General features: G+C 45.4%; 1 long non-coding RNA gene across 1 annotated transcript in view; it reads left to right on the forward strand.

Annotated features, from left to right (window-relative positions):
- The window catches only part of LOC146868177 (uncharacterized), a 108,626-nt gene extending 98,412 nt beyond the window's left edge, over positions 1 to 10,214 (forward strand). The window contains exon 3 of the long non-coding RNA XR_014962480.1: positions 5,532 to 10,214. This is a non-coding gene — a long non-coding RNA (uncharacterized LOC146868177). The remainder of the gene's footprint in view (positions 1 to 5,531) is intronic.
- The last annotated feature ends 14,530 nt before the right edge of the window (positions 10,215 to 24,744 follow it).

Raw genomic sequence — 24,744 nt, forward strand, 5'->3', positions numbered from 1 at the left:
TATAAGCAATCCCAAAATGCAACAGCGTGGACAACATGGCCGCTATGTATGTCATTGCAAGGCGCCTACGTCTACAGGCAGCAGGACTGAGGGTTTGGCGACGGGAGGAACGCATCTACAGACAGCGCATCACACTATTCCAGCTGACTGATGCAGAGATACATGAGAGGTACAGGCTACACCCCGAAACCATCATGGACTTAATCAGGGACCTTCACCCACTCCTGGACCAGCCAAGAAGAAGGGCGCACGCCATACCCCCACATGTGCAGGTGCTCTGCAGCCTACATCTGCTGGCATCCGGCAGTTATCAGGTGGTGATAGCTGCGGTGGGTGGTGTATCCCAGAGTTGCCTGTCACGTTTCTTCAGGAAGTTCCTGGATGCCATGATGCAGAGAATGCACCACTACATCAGCTTCCCCAACACACAGGCTGCACTGCAGAAAACAAAAACAGACTGTTATCACATGGCACAGTTCCCCCATGTCATCGGCTGTATTGATGGTACACACATCCCAATCTGTCCACCAGCTGACACAGAGCACATCTACAGGAACAGGAAGTCCACCCACTCCATCAATGTGCATACCGATTTGAATGATTTTGTTAAGGGTCCTGTGGGTGGCAGAACCAAAAGGTGGGCGTATGCTATTTACAACGAAGTCTGGAAGTTGTCGCAGATTGAGGCGGCTTCCAGATTGAGAGCTATTGATCAAGCAAACATGGAGAAGGTTTTAGCCGTTATAGATAATAGCATTAGCACTCTCTCTTCTAGGATTTATACATTAGACAATATTGTTTCTTCGGTTGTTGATATTGTGCATGATGATATGTCTGTGTTATATCATGGTCAAAACCAGTTGCGTTCTGTTATGCAGTTTGCATGGACGTTGCAGACGTTAAAGGCAGGGAGGGTCCCTTGGGACTATCTGAACACTACATTGTTATTCCTTCCCTACAACCTTACTGACAAGCAGCGATTTATGTCCATGAAGGATGCTACATATTCATTGTTACAGACTGAAAAGTTAGAACCGTTGCCTTTCTCTGTAGCGGAGATCAATTCAGCTACGTGGTCAGTACACGGATTGATAACTCTCCCTTTCGCGCTTTTTAAGTTTACGTCTTGTATGAAACATTATGCTTTGGGTAGGTATGAACCGCTGGGCACCGCTTTCATACATGAGGTTTGGTCCCTCCCCTTTACGTATAGATGTACTAGGGACGGAACTGAGGTTTATTTGAAAGGCGGGGAATGTACCACAACACCAGACCATTCCTTGGTATGTAGGCACATTCAATTACACGGCGCATGCAATGTACAAGCCCCGATTTTGGCGTGCGTCCTACGAGGTATCCCAGTGCCTGTGATTACACCTTCTTTCACGCTGCTTGCAAACGGTAGTTATTTAATTTTGAATAATGAAGCTTGCTGCGGCATGTTAGTGGGAATCCCGTACATAGTAACTGTCTCGCAGAAAGTTGTCTGCTGCAATAATGTTCTTTTTCCACCCCCGCATGGGCGGCTGGATGTTTCCATCTGGCCTTCGATTCCAACCTTGAAAGCAGAGTTCAACAAGTTGAGCAGAATAAGAGCGCTATTGTCCCAAAAAGAGGTGCCTTTGACTTCCTCTCGTGAAACATTTGTCCTTCACGTTGCTAATACGCGCACTGAGGTACAGGCGCTTCTGAATACTGACCTCCCCCTGCATTTCGGCTCTTTGATCCAAACTATTTTCAATGCCTCGTCCACGACCGGCCTGGCTCATTTTTTTAGACTTGTGGGCTCGGGTCTCGTGACCTCTTTCCAAACTATTTTTGGTGTGATTCCGGCATTTTTTCATTCACTTTTCTCGAGCATCTTTGGAGGTGTCCCGTTGCTTCTGGCGCTAGTGGCAGGTGTGCTGCTTTTCCTTTTTATACTCCGGAATGGCTGCTCCTTCTGTGCCACACGAGCACCTGTCCCGTCTGCATCTTCTTCGTGATAGGATGCTTGACTTTTATGGTACTTTGCCATTTGCGACTTTGAGCCTGGCTTATGGATTATCCTTCAGGTATTCCTACTTCACCTGCGTACAACCTGTTTTTCACTGCCTGGATTGTCCCTTTGAATGGCCTCTGGATTTGTGCTTGAACAACATGGTGTCTCCGGTGCCGGATTTCGATCGACTGATGAGGCCCTTAGTGTCTCACGAGTTGGCCTGTTCTGGTGTCCGGATTATGGCCTGTGGTGCGGCTCATGGTATCCTGGGTAATTGGGACATCTCTGCGGCCGCCTACGACTTCTTGGCTATGAGCTATTTGGAGGAACATTCCGGGTGCCCTCTGATTGTGCTAGAGGCTCCGATGGTTGGAGAACACGTATGTTCCTTTTCTTTACTTAATTGGATGGCTGAGACTTTTAGTGGCCCTGCAAACGATTTTTTGTTGGAAGCAGTGGCCACATATGCTGCCTATACATTCATGGATTAACTGGACTGTCGTCCATTGCGCCTGTGCTACTGGACAGCACCCTGGCGCAACATTTATTTCTTTTATTTCTCTTTTTTCTCTTCCTGATGGTCGTTTTGAGTTTTTTCATATACTTGCATTTTGTTTTGGAATTCTATGCTGCTATTTTTTGTAGTTTCGGACTTTGGCGCAGCATTGGTTACGCCTTGTTCTGCTCTGACGAAACTGAACTCTGCGTTCTCTCTTTTCTTGCCTATTAAATAGTGCTTCGATCAAGGGGGCGTGTAGTGAGTTCTCCCTGAATACGTACATACATTGTTAAGTTCGCATAACCACGTTAAATGTTAGAAAGCCATCTTTTTGTCTTTGCACACGACACTGCGTTTACATGTTATTTCTTAAATAAACTGCTGACTCGAGACTTGCTTCACACGTGAGCAATCTGTTGTTACCATCCCAAGCTCTGCGCAGCGACCTTGGTCTGTACATGGTGTGACAAACAGTCTGGAATATTAAACAATGCATGTTTTCCACTCTAGGTTGATCGACCCACTATTTAGCCATAACACACGCGCAGCTGCAAATACCTGAAAGTTGGTGCTTTTAATATCACAGACATCATGTTTATTATTCAGACCGAAGACGAGCCTTCCTGCGAGAAGACTCCTGATGCTCCTGTGATGTGATTTCACTAAGCTGATCTTTGAGGTATGGGGTCCCCTATTCAAGCCTAAGAGACCTTCTATTAGCATAATAATAATATTAGCTTCTTAGTAAAGGGAAGGTGGTAGTATCCTCGGTATTTTCCGATTCGGTAAATACCACCTCGGTATTTACCGATTCGGTACATACCACCTCGGTATTTACCGATTCGGTAAATACCACCTCGGTATTTACCGATTCGGTGAATTCCGATTCGTGATTACCGAATGTTACCGAATCGGTAACTGTTACCGAATTTTTACCTACATATAACTTACCGATTCTAATTTACCGATTCGGTACGGCTCGGTATTTAAGAAACGGTAAAATTTATTTACCTACATGAGGCCCATAGTGTTCATCAATAAGAGAGGTATATGTATGGTTAGGGATGGTGTTTGGAACTCTGCCCCTCAGTAAACTTTCAGGAGGATTCACATTTGCCTCAACTAGTGTTCGTTCAGGTGTCACTTTTGGGGTGTTATCAGTAGGAAGATCGGAGAGAACCGAATGTCTGTTTTTACAAACATTAGCAGGTTCCATTGGAGTAGGCGGGATTTCTCCTGATTCGTGGATCGTGGAGGGCTTAGCGGGAACCCTCTGAACTGCGCTAAGCACGGGGTCTTTTGGGCCTGCAATTATTTTAAAAGGTCTTGACGATGGACATTTGGTTTCATTGAGAAAAAGAGGAGCGATCTTGCCAGGCAACTTAGCTTGGGGCTGAGGTCTTGTTTTATTGCCCCTCAATAAATATTACATTTCCTCAGTCAGATTGTCAATGGCCTCAAGCGTTGTAACCCTCTGCACTGAGCCGGCTCTATCAGAGGGAATATGTTTTGAGCTCTTGATCCTTTTCACAGCCAGGGACTCTGCTGGTTTTCTCTTGACCATAGTACAAAAAAACCAGTAAGTTCACCTTCTGCTGCGTCAGAACAAAGAGACCTCAAATAAAGCGTTAGAGTCGTGTCCCAGCCCAGTCACTTAGCAGCATCTTACGATTTAAAAACGCCTGCTGCAGAGTTCCTTGTCCATCCAGCTTTAAAGGCAGCAATACAAATGTCAAGATAACTCTTGTAATTAATGTTCCTGGTAGAGAAATAGATCAGAATTTTGTGTAGTGGCAGTTTTGACTCGTCATAAAGTAGCACAGAGGGTTAATATGCCTGCTGCAAAGAACAGATCTGTATTTTGTTAGGCTAGGTGAGTGGATTAGTAAAGCCAGCCTTTAACAGTGCTTTAAAACAAATGAAATGTAGTTGAGAGAGAGGCTATGGAGAGATGAGGGGCACTTTTGCCAGATGGTAGTGAGCGAATCTGAGGAGGAGGTCATTGGAGGAGGGCACCCAAAAAAGACTGTACTACTGGGCACCACCAGAGCTAAAGCTGGCCCTGGTGGTGAGTGACGAACTGAAAGCATTGCATGTGCCGAAAGTGCTTACACTGCCTTCTCAGCACCTCCTCTAAAGTGTCTTGATAATGAACTGCTCTGTCATTGGATGGCTGATGCTGCGCCACTCACTTATAAAGCATCACAACTCCTGACAAGCAGCCAGAGCACCATCGCGATACAGGCTCTCAGAAATAATCTCCAAATTAAACCACTGATCATCTCTGATGCCTATGTGCGGCCGGTCTGTTTTTTTTTCTACCTGCCCTTCCAGTTTCTTTCTCTCCAGCGAGTGGAAACAGAGAGGTTGGTGCAGGGCAGATACGAGGAAAAACACTGATGTGAGGAGCCAACAAGCAAAATAAATGCAGTCTACACCGGCAAGATGCCCCCCCCCCCCCTCGCTCCTGAACCCCAGTGCCACTGCACTGGCTGCACCACTAATAGCTCTGCCTCTGATTTTGTACCTTCCAATGTGTCCCAGCAGCGTCCTGTTCCTGGATCTGCAAACCTTCTCCTGCCCCAGTCAGCACTGTGCTGTCTCGTCCCTTCTCAGAGGAGCAGTGCCCTGTGGCGAATGATCTCTGTAAGGGCCCCCACCCTTTTGCAGGGTCCTGGCAGGCTCTGACTGAAGAGAAACAATGTAAGTTGTTACTTTGTTTCTCTTCAGTCCTGGGCCAGCGCTAGGAGCTCAGTGCAGGCTGCACACTGCAGCTGCTTTAGAGCAAGACACACACCGCTCTCTACAGATGAGCTGAGGGGGCCCACCTTCACTTACTGAAGACTGGGCCCCCCCCGCACCGCGGGGGCTGCGGGGGTGTTTGTTACGCCCCTGTATTCAAGTCCTTTCCATCTTACCCTTTCTGTTTCCTGAGTACTAAGTGCTTTCTCTTTGCCAGCTTCCCTTTCATAGTTACTACAACTCACCTTTACTACTGTTAGTGCTTGGTGTTTGCTATAATTCATGACCTCCCCCCTCTTTTCTTTTTAGGTTGCAACCTACCAGAGACCGCAGCTGGCTTGTTTGCTAAAGAAATCTTGGGGACATTCAGAAAGTTGATCTAGCAATGCATGCCGCCTGTTGCTTACCATTCGCTTTGTGGTTTGTAACTCACATTTTCTGGCTTTCTGTTGCTGGCTCTTTTTGCTTTAGGCTGTCGAGCTCGAGTTCGTCCCGTCCATTGCCCGCACCTTGTTTACTGTATTCTTCCACAAACATGCTTTCTGTAAAAAGGTCATTAAATCTTGTTGTTATCTTGTTATATTTGCTGCACATTCAAAGAAGGAAGTCATATTTCAGGCTGTGTCTTCCAGGGAGCTTGGTGTTTATTTTTCTTTCTCTGACTTCAAAGTGAGATGATTTTTGTGAAATCATGCTGGCTAATGAGTCTGCTTGAAGAAAGGATGTATGATGTTATTTTTTTTCTAGCACACAACAACATTTAAATGTGTGTAAATGAACTGTGCTTATGATCAAATCAATGCATTGGTTGATGACATTTCCACACATTATCATTTGTGCACTGCATACTTTTATCAGTAAAACTTATGTGAGTGCAAGTATAATGGTCATTTCTATTGAAGATGTGTTGTCTGTAATGACAGTATGTCATCATCCCATGCATACTCCATGTTACCCCACCCCACTCCACTCTACTCTACACCACTCCATGCCATTGCACTCTACTCTGCACCACTCCACACTATGCCACTCCACTCTACAATGCGTTACTGCACTCTTATCTGCACCACTCCACTCTACAATGCGTGACTGCACTCTTATTTGCACCACTCCACTCTACACCTCTCTACGCTACACCACTCCACTCTATGCCAGTGCACTCTACCTCACACTACTCAGCAACACTGAACTCTATGCCAATGCACTCTACTTTGTACTACTCCACTGTACGCTAGTGCACTCTATGCCACTTCCCTCTACGTCACTCTAATCTACTCTGCTCCGCTGCACTCGTAAGAATGTTCTGGATGTAGTATGTATTAAATAGTTCTCATTAGGTCGTCTATACTGAGCAGCTACCACGTACTTTGCTTCGACGTAATCATGAAGCACCAGGGGACTCTGTGTTAATAATCTTGAATCAGAGTTCGACACACAAGTCGCAATGTAAACGCTAATGGGACCTAAAATAACAGACAGGCTAATAAAAAAATAGCGGTGCAGCGAATATGTATTTCTCTGTTCAATTGCAGATGTTCCAAATCAGATAAATACACTGTATAAAAGCAATACAAACTATCATGCACCTGTATTTTCCAAATAGGCAAATTATATAGTATTAAACAGTTAGATCTTGAAAAAACAAATTAAAGGCAAGCTACAGTTTGAATTCAGTTTAAAAAAAATGCATTTAAAAATTAAAACTTACAAACATTAGTGTTATTTAAAAAATATCAGCGTTAAAATATTTGGATTGAAATATGCAAATTTGAGAAGTATTCGCCCAAACCTAAATATCAAAACATTTGTAAACTTTGGCAAAATGACTGTAAAGAAGTCAGCGGGCAAGAAGTACAAACTCTCACCATGCCACATTCTGGAGGCCCCCACAGGGTGATGGAGGACACTTCATTTGACTCCAACAGGCTCCACAGTAACGTGTCCATCCTCAACACCTTTCTCTGCCCCATGTACTCCAGGGTGCTAGGCCACATCTTGTCTACTAAGGGCTTACACTTCAGCTTCTCTCTAATGCTCTTCCCTGGCTCAGGCTGAGGCGTGGGACCAGGAGTGGGGCTCAAGCAGCTAGCTTACGGCACAAGGCAGGATGAGCCCTCCATGCCCGGCCGCTGTTTGGGGAAGAGAGGTAAGGGAGCTGCGTTCGGAGACAGATGCTGCTTCTTGACTCTGTGAAACCTTTCTTTTGGTACCGCCGAGGAGGGCCTGGGGTTCAGTTATGAGTTTTACCCGGGAAAGCGAAAGGACCAAATGTGAAGCCTCCGCCTGCAAGGTGACAGCAGCGGTGGCTCTCGGGAATTGTAGTCTAGTCAGCTCACGCTAGCAGGAGCAGTGCTGCAAATTAATTCCACGGGCGAAGCAGGGCAGCGGAAGTTATTAGTAATTTAATTTTACAAGAGTAATGCGTAATTACTAAATTCCTCCAATTCTGCTGGCGGAATTAAACATTCCACCCACCCCTGCCCTGCACCACTGCACTGTACACCATTATACTCTACTCTGTGCCACACCATTGCACTCTTTCATTTTACTCTGCACCACTCTACGCCACTGCACTCTACACCACTTCACTGTACGACATTCTACTCTGCAGCACTGCACTCTCTGCCACTGAACTCTGTGCCACTTTACTCTGTCACTTTATTGTGCACTGCTTTACTCTATGCCACTGCACTCTACTCTGCACCACTCTATGCGACTGTACTGCACTCTAAGCCAATGCACTCTATGCCACTACACTCTACGCCACTCTAATCTACTGTGCACCACTGCACTCTGTGACACTGTACTCTATTCAACTTCACTCTACGCCTCTCTACTCTACTCTCCACCTCTCTAATCTATGCCAGTGCACTCTACCCCACTCTACTATGCACCACTGCACTCTTCGCAACTGCACTCTATTCCACTGCAGTCTAGGTCACTCCACTCTACTCCACTGCAGTCTAGGCCACTCCACTCTGCACCAATCCACTCTTTTCCACTCCACTGTTCCCTGCACCACTCCACGCTATGCCACTTCACTCTACACTGAAACAATACACTCCATGCCACTCTACTTCACGCCACTCCACTCTACACCACTCCACAACACTGCTCTCTACACCAATGCACTCTATGCCACTACTCTATACCACTGCACTCTACCCTGCACCACTCCATTCTACACCACTTCACTCTACTCTGAAACAATTTACTCTACACCACTGTACTCTATGCCACTACACTGTATGCCACTCTACGCCACCCCACTCTGTGCCACTGCAATCAATGCTGCGCTACTCTACGCCACTCTACTCTATGCCACTGCACTCTATGCCACTGCATTCTACCCTGCACCACTCCACTCCGAAACAATCTACTCTACGCCACTGCACTCTATACCGCTGCACTCTTCACCACTAGAATCCACTCTATGCCACTGCACTCTATGCTGTGCCACTCTACACCTCTGCAGTCTACACTATGCCACTGTACCCTAAACCACTGCACTCTACACTACTTTACTAAAAACCAATGCACCCTACGCCACTACACCTACGCCAACTACTTTTCAATACTGCATGCTACGCCACAATACTCTACAAAATTCTACTCTATGCCACTGTACTTTTTGCCACTACATACTATGTCACTCTACGCCATTGCACTGTTTGTCACTGAACTCTACGGTACTCTACTCAGCACCACTATATGCCCCTGAACTCTTTATCACTCAACTCTATGCCACTGCACGCCACACCACTCTAAGCCACTCTGCACTACTCTAATCTATACCTCTGCACTCTATCCTGCACTGTTCCACTCTACCCTGCACCACTCCACTCTATGCCACCTTACTCTACGCCACTGCAATCTACCCTGCACCGCTCTACTCTATGGCACTGCACTCTACACCAATGCAGTCTACACCACTTTACTCAGAACCAATGCACTATACACCACTATATACCACTGCACTCTATGCAAATCTACTCTGCACCACTGTACTTTACGCCACTTCACTCTAGGCCACTATACTCCACTCTTCGACACTCCACTCCACTCTATGATGCTCTGCTCCATTAACCTCTGCTCTACTCTACTCCACTCTATTCCACTCCACTCTACTCCACTCTATGCCATTCTACAACACTACTCCACTCTAAGACGCCCTACGCAACTTCATCTATGCCACTCCGTGCCACTTTCCTCCACTCTATTCTATGACACATTACTCCACTCTACTCCACTCCACTCTGACACTCTATGGCACTTCGCTCTATGACACTCTATGCAACTCCACTCAATGCTACACAACTCTACTCCACTCTATGCCACTGCACTCTATGACAATCCACTCTGCTCTAGTCCACACTACTCTACAATACTCTACTCCACTCAACACCCTCTACGCCACTCCACTCTACTGTACACCACTCCACGACACTTAATGCCACTCCACTTTATGACCCACTACTCAACTCTGACACTGTATTCCACTCTACGCCACTCAACTCTAAGCCCTTCCACCCTACTACAATCTACTTACTCCACAACACTGTACGCTACTCCATGACACTCCACTTCACTCCTCTGCATGCCACTCTACTGCACTCCACTCTACGCCACTCCATAACACTCCACTCTACTCTACTCTACTTTATGACGCTCCACTCCACGCCACTCTCCTTTGCCCCACTAACATTTAGCCATGCAAAACAGCAGCCACTCTGGTGTAAAACATTGATAAAACTTATCGGCAAAGACAATAGCTCTTGCATAGGTAAGACCTATTGGCTTTGCCACTGCTTGTTAGGTACTGGTCAATACTGCCCTCTTTTTCGAATCATCAATAAATGTAGGCTATTTGGTGAAAAAAATATAATAATAATATGCCTATCCAATTTCATATGTAATGCATGATTGCCATCTACTGGTATTGCTTAAAATTGCAGCTCTATATTGGTAAAATAAAAACATTACGCAGAGGACGACCTAAGGAAAGCTCAGTGAAGTTCAGAGCGTGAAAAGAAATTCGTGGGCAAATAATCATTTGCTGTACTTGAAGGCCACAATTAATGAGTATACATTTATTATGACAATTTTTTTGTAAGGCGCAGTTTTTTGAAACAGGAACAAAAAGGACTGCTAGGCGATGTGGCCTAAGAGGCACAGCCATGGGCGTCCGCAGAAATTTTTCCAGGGGAGGGCGAACCTGGCAAATGAAGGGGCGTGGCTAATGTTAATGGGGGCGGGGCTAAAATGGCAGACAATCCGGATCGGGTAATGTTCAGGCCAACCTGAGAAAAACAAGCATTGGCATAGCCAATAGGTCTCGCCTTTGGGACCTTATGACTGACTCACTGACTGAAGAACTTATATAGCGCACTTCTGCCAAGGCGTCTTGGCGCTGGGTAAGTATGATGCCGGCAGTATAAGTATTTAGTTCTGCAGCAGGTCCCAAAGGCGAGACCAATTGGCTATGCCAATGCTTGTTGTTATATCTGGGCATGTTGAGAGGCTAGGGGACTGGGTCTCGATGTCAGGTTGGGAGCACAGCAATGACCTACTCAATTTGAATGCGTAGATAATACAACCGGAGGGGTGAAATGAAAGGTTCACTACCAGGAATAACAGGAAAGTAGAAAGTTAGGCTGGTTAGAAAGGTAAGGAGGGGTAGAGGCAGGCATGGTGGTGAGGGGAAAAACAGATGCATGCTAGGAGAGCGCTGTGAGGGAGTGAGGCGAAATGGGAAGAGGCACTGAAGGTGGGTCGGGTAAAGACCGTAGTGAGGCAAACAGAAGGGTAGCGAGGGTTGAAGGGTAGACAAAGAAGTGAGGTGTAGAAGTAAAAGATTCAGGAGCAGAGACAGGTAAATCAAAGCTGGAGAGGGGAGAATAATGCAGTCGTAGAACCAGAGAGGGCCAGGTAGAGAGAGGGAGAGGTGTGTCAGAGACAGGTAGAGACAGCTGAGGAAGAGGGAATAATAACGACTGAGGTAGACAGGCGAGGTAGAGGGGTGCGTTGATATAAAGGAAGTGCAGAGATGTGTCACAGATGTTACTGAAGAGGAAAAGCAGTAGAGATATTGAGAAAGAAGTAAGGCACAAAAAGAAGTAAGGGGGTGAACAGAGGTAGAACGAGTGGAAGGGGAGAGAACACGTAGAAGATGAATGGCAGGGTAAAGTGAACGATCAGGCAGTGAGTGTGAGGAGTGGGATACAGAAGCATATGTGGCAGTGAGCGCGAAGTGCGGGGTACAGAGGGATATGTTGTGGCAGTTAGCGCAAGGTGTGGGGTACAGAGGGATATGTCGTGGCAGTTAGCGCGAGGTGTGGGGTACAGAGGGATATAAGGCAGTGAGCGTGGGCAGGGCCGACTTTAGCGCTCGTGGGGCCCAGTGCGATAATGCTTTTTGGCACTCCCAATGACCACCTCCACTACAGGTTCTTCATAACCATCCTTTCACAGCGCCCCTCAAGCCTCCGTAACCATTCAGTCTCAGGTGCATTTAATTCATTTTATAGCACCGCTCCTATCAGTGTAAGGTGTCACAACACTTTACATCGCACAGATTACATAGAGACAATCAATCATAGGTGTGTAAATCAGTGCATAGGAAATGTTACATAAGAGAGAGGACAAGAAGGTGTAGGAGTCACATGTCATCCATACAGGTAGGCAGGATAGTTTAAGAGTGCTTGGTCAGGAGAATCAGAAACCTAGAATTTAAAACCTAGCACCATGGATGGGGGGTTCTCTTTATTAATAAGAATTGATTTCTACCCAAATTAACCCATTTTGCCACAGTAGGATAATGAAAAACTGGGGGGAAATCATAACGCTCTAGCCCAGTTTGCATGCATCTTTGCTAACAGTTACTTGCTCACTGTTCCACATTAGGATTTTAACTCATAAAGAGTTATCAACAATATGGTCTCTCTGACAAAAGTGTGACCCACTGACCTATTTACATTACATTATACGCACTTAGTGAGCTGCACGTTCTTTGCAGCAAGCATAGTAACCCTCTGCGCTACCTTTGGATGAGTAGAAACTTCCACTACACAAAACTTTGATCTCTCCCTCTCTCTAAGGAAGTGCATTAATCACTGCAGTCATTTAGACATTTTTATAGGTGGCTGAAAGTTTCTAGGAGTCCAGGAAAGAAGCAGGTGCTTTTAAAATCATCATATTAGGGCCCCCTACACGAAGTCAGCAGCCGGTGCGGTGGCACCGGTCGCACCGCCCTAGAGCCGGCCCTGAGCACGGGGAGTGGGATACAGGGGGATATGAGGCAGTGAGCGTGGGGAGTGGGGTGCAGGGGGATATGAGGTAGTGAAACACAGGGTCGGGACGTCCTGCCAGACATGATAGGGTGCATACTGGCAGATAGATATGTTATTGACACAAGTCTGTGTACGTTTTAGTGGGATCTGAAATCCGGTCTATGCTGCAACCTCAGTTTTTGACTTGGGAGAATAATGCATCATACCCCCCCCCCCCCCCGAACTTCATCCAGAAGACCCCTTGTTCAGGGCCGGCTTTAGCGCTGGTGGCGCCCTGTGCGACAAAGTTTGTTGGCGCCCCCCACGGGCGCTCCCCACACTACTACCCTTCAACAGTACAGTACCCCCTCAAGTCTCCATAACCACTCTCTCTCAGATGTATTTAATAGTGCCACCTGTACCAGTTTAGGGTGTCAGAGCACTTTACATCGCAAACACTACTCAGATGCAATCAATCATAGGTGTGTAAACCAGTGTATAGGAAATGTTACATAATACAGAGGACTACAAGGTGTAGGAGTTGCATGTCATCCATACTGGTAGGCAGTATAGTTTAAGAGTGCTTGGTCAGGAGAAGCACAGACTCAGAAAGTAAATCAGAACCCGATGGTTGGAGGTTACATTTCATAATGATGATTTTTTTTTACCGAAAGGATCTCTCTGACAAAAGCACTGACCTATTTAAACTATATGCATTTTGTGATCTGCATGGTACACATTCTTTGCAGCACACACATTAACCCTCTGTGATACATAAAATGAGTTAAAAATACCACTTGACAAAACTCCTTTTCTCTCCAGGAAGAACATTAATCACCAAGTTATCTTGACATTTTTATTTTTGTATGACAATTTCGGAGGCCGGCAATGCAGCAGGTGCTTTTAAAACCATAAAATACTTCCAAATAGGCGCCCCCTCGAAGAGTCAGCACCCAGTGCGGTGGCACTGGTTGCACCGCACTAAAGCCGGCCCTGAGAGTGTTAAAAGGAGGTCTTTGTGTCCAGACCTAACCACTCGTGCTTGTGGCGCGCAGCTCAAACCGGCCATTGTCATTCTGTTTGTGGCAATCAGCCGCAGACAGAATGACAATGGGCGGGAGGGGCAGCGAGGAGGAGTGCAAGGAGCCCCATCAGGGAGTTGAGGCCTCTGGCAGGGAACACCTCTGCTCCCTGCAGGGCCCGTAATCCCGGACAAAAGGCGTCCGTAAAAGCATAAGTGGCCACAGGGGGGGCAAGGAGGAGCGTCCAGGGGGGGGGCAAGCGCCCCTCCTTGCCCCCCCCCCTGCGGACGCCCGTGGGCACAGCTGTACTCTTTAGAACTAGAGAGTCGGGTTCAAATACCCGCGTCCGCTTTACCTACTGTATTTCAGGGCAAGTGACGTAGGGCCTCATTTACAAGTCATTTGCATAGGGCAGCGCCGCAGGTCTATTTGCGACGCTGCCCTAAGCCAATGTGAAAGAGCAGGAATGCACCGTAGTTATGAAATACAATGCATTTCTGTCCTGTTCCCCCCTGTGTCATCGCACAATTTGCTGCATAGCACCAACTAGGCACCCCTGCACCATGGTGCAAGTTGCCTCCGTTGCAGGCAGGATTATTTTTGTGCAGGGAGGGGCACATTCTTGCACAAAACAATCTAGAAAGGCGGTTTCCTCTTTCTATGTGTGCTGCACCACAGAAAGAGGAAAAAACAAGGAGAAATGTAAACATTCTCCTTGTTACGACTGCTCAGGGGATGCAGTAAGGCTTTGGCGCTGCTCCAGGTTTACGTCATTTTGTAAATCTGGGGCAGCGTCAAAATCCATGGGTGTTGCGTGGGAACACCCACTGCAAAACCCAGGGAATACCTCCTTGACACAGAGTAAGGCAAGGCAGCGCCCTTACTCCGTATCTATGAGGCCGTGCAAAGCCACGCAGGGTGGCTTTGCATGGCCTCATAAATATGATTGAGAGGCTTGCGCCACCGGAGCATCCAAAAAGTGATGCTCCAGTGGCACAGGCCTCTTGTAAATAAGGCCCTGTATGTGCTCGTGCCCCAAAAAAAAAATCTGACCATGCAATATAATCTGGTGCACATGAAAAGCGCTCTAATGCCCTCGAGTCAAGTTCACGCTATGCTAACTACAAAAATCAAGCATTGGCAAAGGCAATAAGTCTCGCCTATGTCAGAGCTATTGGAATGGCAATGTCGTTTAGCCATGTCGTACAGCAGCATGGCAGTGCAGCAAGTTTAAAAGTAAAGTTTGCATCAACTTAAAAAAAGCTATAATGTCATAGCATTTTTTTCCCTAACTTCACCATTAGTCATACTACACACACACAAACTGCATTAGTTTTGTTTAGCTGATTTAGCGAGAAAATTTGTAGCTGCATTCAGTAAATGAAGTAAACTGGGCTTGCTCTCACGCATTCAAAACATCTCAAGGGTCCCGTGTGAGAGTCCAGTGAGGTGAGCTTGGCATTCTGGTACTTGTAGTGCTGTGTTTAATGATAGCAATGCAGGAACATGAGTCGTACAATATGAAGGAAAAAAACAGACAGGACTGAATCAGCTATTAGTTCTTCACAAGGCACAACCTGCACCTGGCGGTTTAATTATATACTGGTACCCAATGTTTGGATGTATTTTGTCTATTTCCATCGCAGCTTTTAAAATTCCGAGTGAACTTCAACATTTTGCCCATTTATATTTAACGAATACCCGCCAACTGGGCACAAAATGCAAATGCTGTGAAAATTAAAACACTGTCGCAATGGGCCCATGCTGGCTGGCACGATGCAGTGTGCAGTGTGCAATGTGTATTACAGTGTTAAAAAACACACTGACCCATTCACTCAATTTACTAATCTTTGCCATGTTTCAGAATATAAAAGAGAAAATTTACCAGCAGAGAGACTACACCGCAAATGAGCAGCCTCGGGACTGGACTGCCCCCTTCAGGGAGAGGTTAAACAGGCTGGAAAGCACGAATGTATGACATTACAATGCATACATTTACAACGCATGCCTTTACAACGCAGTTTTTACATCGCAACATCCTTTACAATGCATACATCTACATCGCATGCCACAACAAATCTTTTAAAACTACATTTACAGCGCATTCCATTACATCGCATTATACATTTACAATGCATACCATTACATTGCATTTCAGGTAAGTGTTGGATAGTGTAGGGGTAAAAATTACTATTCTAACTCCAAGGGGTGCAACAGTAGGGTAAGTGTTGGATAGTGTAGGGGTAAAAATTACTATTCTAACTCCAGGGGGTGCAACAGTAGGGTAAGTGTTGAATAGTGTAGGGGTAAAAATTACTATTCTAACTCCAGGGGGTGCAACAGTAGGGTAAGTGTTGGATAGTGAAGGGGTACTATGCATTGTAATGGTATGCGTTGTAATGACATGCGATGTAATGCCTGCATTGTGGTGACATGTGTTGTAAAGGATGTTGCGATGTAATGACTGCGTTGTAAAGGTTGTTTCCCGGAAAGCACAGTTAACCAAGATGAAAAAAACAAGCGAGGACCACAGACTGGAAGTGAAAAGTGAATACCATCTCCTCTGCCAGGAGCTATACCCTCGGCACCAATTTTTGAATTATTTATTTGAAACATCTTTATAGCACACAGAACCATGAGAAATGATATGGGCGTTTGCTTTGCAGGCACACATTTCCTCAATTGTGTCTGCACATGAGCAACACACCAGAGAAAGAAAAAATGGAAAGTCGTCAAGGAGCACAAACAAAAAATTGATTTAATTGAGCAATAATTCATTAAACTTTACACATGCAGATGAAAAGAAATCGTTTACCATTACTGATATGCCATTTTTTTAAACATGTTTGTTTATTGGTGTTTCATTATGAAGACAGGCGTGGCTGGCACAGGTAAGAACGGTGGAGTGGGGGCAAGAAGTCGAGTCGGCGATGCGGCGTGCGCAAGGTAAGTGGTTCTATCTATTTATTTATTTAATTTTATCTATCCCATCGTCTGCCGACTTCTCCACCCCACCCCTGCACCGTCACATCGCTCTTACCTGTGCCGGCCACGCCTGTATGAAGGTGGCAAATAAGATGGGGTGGGTCAGGGAAGAAACAAGATATAGTACCTCAATCATTTATGCCCATTGGCATGATTTTTTGCAGGCATTTTGTGAGTCAAATTGATCATGTTTCTCACACCCTCCCATGCCCAATGCAGTTTATATGGGAGGCATGAGAGAGCGCTTCACCCATTATTGAAAACCGGGTGCTATTAGCCGATTGTTGTACCGAGGTATCTGTTTGCATTGGCATGAATAGGAGGGTCTGCTGCTGAGAAGGGCAGCTCAGTGTTTTCAGCGTTGGCTTCATATGAGGGCTCATGTGCTTGCTGTCTGTTCTTGAGTGGGCCTGGAAGCGTTTATAATGTAATTAGTGCTAATGTAAACCGCTCCATTACCTTCGGATTGGTTCGAGTTTGTGGAGGGGGAAGAAGCAGCACTATCGCATCAGCAGCAGTGGATGGGCACTGATTAAGTTTAGTTAATCTGTGCTTGGTCCCTGCTGCACAGAGAAGATGGTAAACGACGTTTGGCCCCGACTGGCCAAATAAGGTGACTGCAAAGAAGAGGGCTGTAACAGCCAACAGCAATTAAAGCAATGGGAGGGCTCCAAGCACTTTTTTGTAAACAATAGTCTCTCGCAAGCAAGATTCATATGTTAGCGAATGCTCGACCCTAAAAAAAAATAGATGTAGGAACAAGATAAGGAGTGAGCAGTGGAGTGGTGAGGATATCATGGGCCCTGGTACAAGAAAGGAAAATGCGTCCTTTGCCTGCTGTTCAGGTAGTACATACCTGTTGTATTTATCTGGGTCCCGGTGCTGCTGCACCTGCTGCATCAATAGAAGCTACGTCCCTGGGAGTGAGGAGGAGAAGAGTAATATAGGGCCTCATTACGATGACGGTAGGACAAGCATTCAACTGCGATCAATTCGGGCACGGGACCGTCCGACAAGGAGTCGGTGGTCCCGACATCCTAATTACAATACGACTTCCGTGCAGGCGGTCGTTAACATGTCTTTTTCTAATGCAGCTTGTGCTGCGGCCCGGAAAGATGCAGCAGCACAGACCACAATAGAAAAGGGGATGTTTCCAAACATCCATGCACCATGGCATGGATGCTTGAGGGGGCACCAAATGTGCCCCATGGTCCCATAGCAGAAGTACACGGGGGATGAGAGCCCTGCTAGGGGACCCCAAAGTCCTTTTCCATCTGCCTTTACATGGCGGTGGGACCGCCTCGTAAAGGCAGAAGGAAATGGACATCCTAATCCCTACGGTGGTGCCTACGTAGGCACTGCCCCATTGTAGAGATTAGGCTCTGAGCGTCACCCGAGTTGGCGGTCTTTCCCCCAGCCCAAATCACTCTGACCACCAGCATTGTAATCCGGCGGTCGGGCCGATACTCTGGATTTCGGATGGACCACCACCAATGGCCTGTCGGCGGCGGTCTGCCCAGCACCCTTATCGGACCCATAGTTAGCATTTAGGTTGTAGGGATAAGTAGGGTTTTAAACAGTCCTGTTATTTTACATATGTGAGTTGTATGTATTCGTTTGTCTTCTGCCAACAGTCTGCATCATGTGGGCATGGAGAAAGTCTATTTTTGGAAGCTGACCACAGGCAATGGTGTGATGTACTTGTAGAACTCACTGAAGCAAAAGCTTCTTGGTGCCAAGACATTATGAATATAGAGTATTCTGAGTAAAAAGTGGCTTATTGGTCAAAAATCTCAGTATTACACTGCTTTCTGAGAGCGAAGCAAGAGGACTGGAACCAGAGGAACAATGGAATGGAGTTCCAAAGCCTACTGGCGACCACAAAAGGCTTTGTCACGAGATCGAACTTCGGAAGAGAGGTTTGTATGTGAAGAAGTAACAGTTATGATCTCATGTAGCATGATGGGATGTGTCCATGAAATCTAGGGCCAAACTGGAGGGGAAATAAACTGTAGACTGCTTTATGAATGATCAATAACATTTTAAATTGAATTTAGTTCCAGAATCAGAGCAAATGCAGACAACTTATTGGAGGAGATATATGCTCCCATGTTTTGCTGTGTGTAAGTGACCTAGCAGCTGCGGTTTGAATTGGCAATGCGCGAGGGAAAGATTTTGTGGAAGATCCAGAGAAGACTTTGATGCCAAGGGCTAGCCTAGACGGGATACAGGCTCAAGAGTTAGCGAGACCACTTGAGCAAGAAGTTATGGGTCCTGAAAAGGCAAAATACAGCAAAGACTATTTAGATGGAAGAAGCATGAATTAGTTAGAGTAGCATCAGCAGTTTATGAGTAAGCATGTCATCCAGAATAATGCCTAGATGGCCAACAGTTCTTGTAGGACATGGATTGGGGTTCATAGACCGGGGCAATTTAATAGCACTTCAGTAGGATGAAGCAGCAACAGATACAGATAGTAATACCTCGACCTTTGACTGGTTTAAGTTTTAAAAGTTGGAGGGCTTCAACCACCTTCTTGCCACAAGGCAAGGATGAGCTGGACCAAGGAGGGGCGAGCCTGAGTGAGATTCAGAGAATCTGAGGGCCCGATTGACAAAGGTAAATTTACACTTTTGTGTAAGTTTGTGATTGTTTGCTATTCACAGAAGTATTTTACCAGTAGTATGTTTACGAGTGCAGAGTTCCTGCACACGAGAAGATAGGACAGTCTTATCTTTTTATGTGTGGAGACTCCGGGTCGTAAAGATACTACTCATAAAATACCTTTGTGAATAGTAAACAATTGTAAAGTTTCACAAAAGCGTAAATTTGCCTTTTGAATCAGTCCCACAGTGTCATGGGCGTACATATAAAAGTAGGCACTAAGGGCCAGATTTACCGCTTACTCACACAGCGCAGTGCAGCAGGCACAAATTCTGCACTGCACTGCGAGAAAAAGAGAGAGGAAAGAGCGCCATATTGACAGAAATATGGCTTTCTCCTCCCCTTTCTCTGGCGCCGGCACTGAAATCAGCAGCCATGTCCCATGGAGACACCTTTGCACCATAGTCCAAGGTGTCTCTGTGAGTCTGGCGTAGGTTTTGTACTAGAAGGGTACCCTGTTTACTTTATTTGATAAATAGGGTTTAGCGTCAGAAACCTTGGGTGGTTGCGAGGGAATGCCCATGCTCCAACCATGGTACGCCCCCTTAGTGCTTAGCAATGCAAAGCAGTGCTATGCGCTGCTTTGAGTTACTTTCACATTATTTGTAGCGCTAAAAAATGTTAGCACTGGTATGTAAATCAGAAAAAAGATTTAGTGCAGATTTGCGTCACTTTTGTGACGCAAGCGCAGTGTAAAATCTCAGTAAATCTCTCCCTACGTTTATGCAAGAGATAAGCAAGGTAATATATAGCAGTTAATACTGTAAAGTATTTTGATGTTACTGCCTCGTTAAACAGTTGCTGAATTTGTGTGGAGTTGCCACACTTTGCCGGTGATGCATTTCCAAATGGAGAAGCAACAGTCAAGGATTTTGAGTGAAAGATACACAAATGATGGACAGGTGGCAGAACAAATCAAAACATTCACCCCCAGTCAAGAGATCTGGGTTAAATCCATCATCCTTTTGCTCACCATGCCACCCCAGTTTAGACCTGGCCATATGCAAATCAGTCTTGACCCTGTGCCTCATGGGAACAGTCCATCCCGAACTGCCAAGCCAGGTCCTCACTGGACCGGAAACAAGCATCCTAGGACCGGTTTCGGGATTTCACCCCTCTTCAGAACGGATAGCTTGATTCCAGTGGCACAGTGAGCCCAGGACCCACGTCTGGGCATACCTGGCGTGTGGATGGTGACATTTCCTGCACAAAAACCGTCCTACCTGTAACACAGGCACCCTTGCACAAGGGTGCATGCATTGGCACTGGACTGCACTGAGTGTGCCAGTGCAAGAAGCGGCATGATGATAAATCTGGGCTTAATGTCAAATTCTGATCTTGCAACACAATTTAATTATATCATAGCTCTGCAGACCTGGCCCACTCTTACAACTGTTTTTTAGGTCTCGCCTAGCGACACAGCAAATGCGCTGCTCGCCTTGGCAAGTTCTATTGTCGTCGGTTTTGCTAGCAAAAGGGTACAGGAGATGTGCATGCGCTCCCCCGGACAAGCATGCACGCACGCGCCCACGAGATGTGCACGCTTATGGCCGGTCACGTTCAGCACAACGTACGCATGGCGCGCTTGCGCTTTCACTTTCCCTCCCTCCCCCCCGTCTGCTCCAGATTCACAGGACTTTCACATCCTGTAGCTGGTATGCCGAGTTCCTTTTTAGTCTTTTAATCTTCTTTAATGCTCTTGTGTCGAGTTAACGGTCGTTTCTAATATGCTCTTCTTGTTTTGTTAAATATTTGTGGCCGTTAATCCTCAGTGATTCTTTCGTTCTGATTTACGTCTGCATGTAGAGAATGTTTTCTTGTTACTCATTCTAGTATAAACTCATCTGCTAAGTAGATAGGCTTGATATTTTTGTTAAACTGAGCTTTGACGCTTTCTTGTAGTGGCTGCTTTTAGGCCTACACGGTTAAGTTCTTTTATTAGTATAATCTATTTTCAGAACATAGGTTGTGTCCTTTGTTGATAGAGCTGTACCGCTATTAACTAACTTTAAAGTGCTATTTTTCTTTTTTTATACATTTTAGGGCGTTTTAAGCTGAACTTATATTCATTTCTCAAGCAACCAGCTATCACTAGGCTCATTAGCCTTTTCACCTCTACTTAAAAATCGTCCCACTCTTTTGCCACAGAGACGGGTTGGCCCTAATAGTGCTGTTTTTAAGTAGCTCGTCTAGTTTTGGGAAGGCTAACTTTATTTCTTTTTGTTAGATTAGACGTACTAGACCATTATGCAAAAGGTATAAGGTTTAGTCTTTTCTTTCTCTCGTTTTCTTATTATTTATTTCAGTTTTATTTCATCTTTCGTTTGCAGTACTTTTTCTGTTGCGCATAAAACATTTCTATCGCCTATACTATTTAATTAAATGGTTTATTTGTGTTTTTGGTAGGTTTGGGTTATTTTAGCTAGAATTCTAACTCAATTTAACCCGAGTTTAACTGGTGTTTTCTTGGTGTATATAAATTGATGTTCCAAGTTCACCTTCCGGTAAACTTACCATGTTACGACTTGCCTCTTCTTTTTTTTTGTCTTTGTTTATCATAAACTTTTCCGTGTTTTTCTAGGTTAAAAAATGTAGCCCATTTCTTCCCATCTTATTTGCTACACCTTGGCCTGACGTTTTTATGTTTATGTTTATAGTTATGCCTACTGTTAAATCTCTTGAAGGATGGGCTGGACGGTGGTATATAGGCTGTATTAGCAACAGGTGGTGAGGTTTATCTTGGATTATCGATTATAGAACAGGCTCCTCTAGGGGGGTGTAGAGCACCATCCAAGCCCTTTGAGTTTTAAGCTGTTGCTCATAGTACTCAGGCGGATAAATCAAAGTTTATGGCTAGGCATAGTGGGGCATCTAATACCAGTTTGTGTCCTAGCTGTCGTGGGTTCAAGGGTATTTTTGTAAGGTTACTTTCGACATTGTATTTTTTTTAGCGTTTGCATACAACAGCAGAGTTAGTTTTTAGCCTTATTTAGTTTATGCGTCTAACCACTCTTTGGGCAGATTCAATTAATTTGAGTCTCTCGTATAACCACGGTGGCTGGCACGAGATTTACCGACTCTGTTAACTATCGCTGAGTCAAGCTTGTGTCGCTTATTGTTCAATGTTTATCACTGCTGAATTCCATAGGGAGTGTGGTTAAACAAGAGGTCTTTGGCAATATAGGTGCCTGATATCTGCTCCTGTTCTACTTCTTGGTAGTAAAGGGCATTTTCTTGGGAGTGCAGATACTTACATGTGTAAGCGTAGTAGAAATTAATAGCAAGGCCAGGACCAACCTTTGTGTTTGAGATGTTTTAAAATCTGTTTTAGCATTTTCAGTGCCACGCTTTATGTAAGTTACATTAACTTACAGTGTAACACTGTATATAGAAGTTTTAATTCACAAAAACTCACATTTTTCTAGCATAAATCTAATGTCATAAGTATGTAGGTCTTTTTAGTTTCGGGGGTTGACCGAAAAGTTGCGCGTACTGATAAGACGTACATTTGGGGGTAGTGGGGTTATCCAAAATAGAATTAGATAATATTCAAAATATATATTCTTAGAAATACTAGCTCCGGGGGGAAACAGAAAATAGAATATATCCCTTGCTTTAGAGGGAAACATTTTTATGTCCGAATAACATGAATATATAATCCGCGGTTCTATATTTGTCACGCTACATTTGCAATCCATGTTCAGATTTAGATTATCAGTGCCGACTCAAGACTTTATGGGGAATTGACTTCACAGAAAAAAAAAAGGCATAATGCAATCCAGATCAGTTATGCTTTTCATGGCCCATCTAGTAATTAAAGCATCCCTTAAATAGTAGGCCTCTTAAAGATAAATGATAGAAACTCTACAGGAAATGTCCATAGATTCATAACCAGCTGCCAGTATAGATAATAGAAAGACACTCTACAATTGAAGTCCTTGAAGTTTCGAAACGAGTATCGTGGTGGGCGGGTTTGTGATTTCTCGCCTGAGGGTTAGGTTAAAAATCCTAATAATACCAATTTCGGCTGCCTGCCGGGGTCTGGGTGTTCGCTCATCCCTCCGCCAAGATGCTGCAGATGGTCCAGGACTGGTTCTGGTATGACAGGCTCTGGCTGCCCGCTAACTACACCTGGGCCGACTTGGAAGACAATGACAAACTGGTGCTGCCCAAGTCCTCGCACTTTTATATCACCATGCCTGGCGCGCTTCTCTTCATGGTCGTCTGATAGTTCTTCGAGAGGTGAGTGTGTGACTTGTATGAGACCTTGACTATTACCCAAGCGGTAATCTTCCTCAATACGAGCAGAAAGGTTGATTGGCTTATGGAGAAAATGCATGCCAGAGACTTCACTGTATCTGAGTACGAAATACCAACTGTGTTGTTCTTTGCTTTCTGGGTGTGATGTTGGTGTTTTACGATTCCCTCATATTGTTTGTGTGTCTGTGCCTGATGTCAGTTACTCAAATATGGCTCCTCGAAACACCATCTGTTATCAGCTATGTAACTTCCCCTCGATGTGAAACCGGCCTTGAGGCCTGCAGATTCCTTCCTTCCTCCTTCTCATGTCTCTTTGTGTGCCTGGCAAATGCGTCAACAAGAAGGAAGCGCTATCACTGTGCCCTATCATCGCCAGGGCTCTGTGTATGTGTAAACCCTCAGGACGCTCCCTCACAGCCCGTGCCCTATGTGTAACGTCGTCTTACAATAGAGCTTCTCTGTGGTACTTGACCCAGATGCTCCCGGCGCTAGATGTTCCACAGACTCCTATGCTGCAGACTAGGGGTCTCTAGTCTTGGTGCACAAGGCTGCAGACCTGCCATCTTTTCACAAGACTCTTGTGGTAAGTAAATATTTCGCGTTTAAATTAACTGTGCATACATGTATCTTGTATGAATAGCCTGAATATTTGGCATGACTTTGCCCTTGTGGACAAATGTTGGGCATCCCCTATGCGAGAGATCTTCAGAGTCTAAAGGGTTACGGTTCCTGTAGGTCCCACTAGTATCCCTTTTTACATCCTTTTACCAGCTTACTGCTGCAAGGGACCCTCGAAGCCTGCAGCTTCCAGCCACGCCTTTGAGAGGAGCAACGTCTGGGCTGTAGATGTGATGAGGTTCTCCTTGTGATTACCTCGCCTCTCGTTGTTGCGGCGCACCAAGTAAGAGACCCCTTAGGTGACCTTCCACAGCCTGATCTGATTAAGTTTGCCAGTTCATCTACTCATAGTCATATTGGTTAAGTATCCGGCCCTTCAATCAATTAATCAGGTAGCATTTATACAGCACACAGCTGCTTCATAAGAAGCGTCTTGGCGCTATCTGCAAGACGGACTGATGTACCAGTAGAAGAACTGTTTAATCTAGGCCTTATCAGAAAGGTTTTTAATTATTTTTAGGTCAAGCCTGGGCAGCGCATGCGCTGCTCTGCAGGCCATACTGTATTGGAGTATGGACTATAAGCCCCACCCACTCTCGGCCCATATTTGTCATTGACTTATCATTGTCCTTCGTAAGTGCTGGCTTCTGATTCGTTAATAGGCTTGTCAGTCCCTCTTTAGTACCGCCTTGTCTTCATTAGTAA

This window comes from Triturus cristatus, chromosome 1_2 (assembly GCF_964204655.1).
Source record: "Triturus cristatus chromosome 1_2, aTriCri1.1, whole genome shotgun sequence".
Lineage (NCBI taxonomy): Eukaryota > Metazoa > Chordata > Amphibia > Caudata > Salamandridae > Triturus > Triturus cristatus.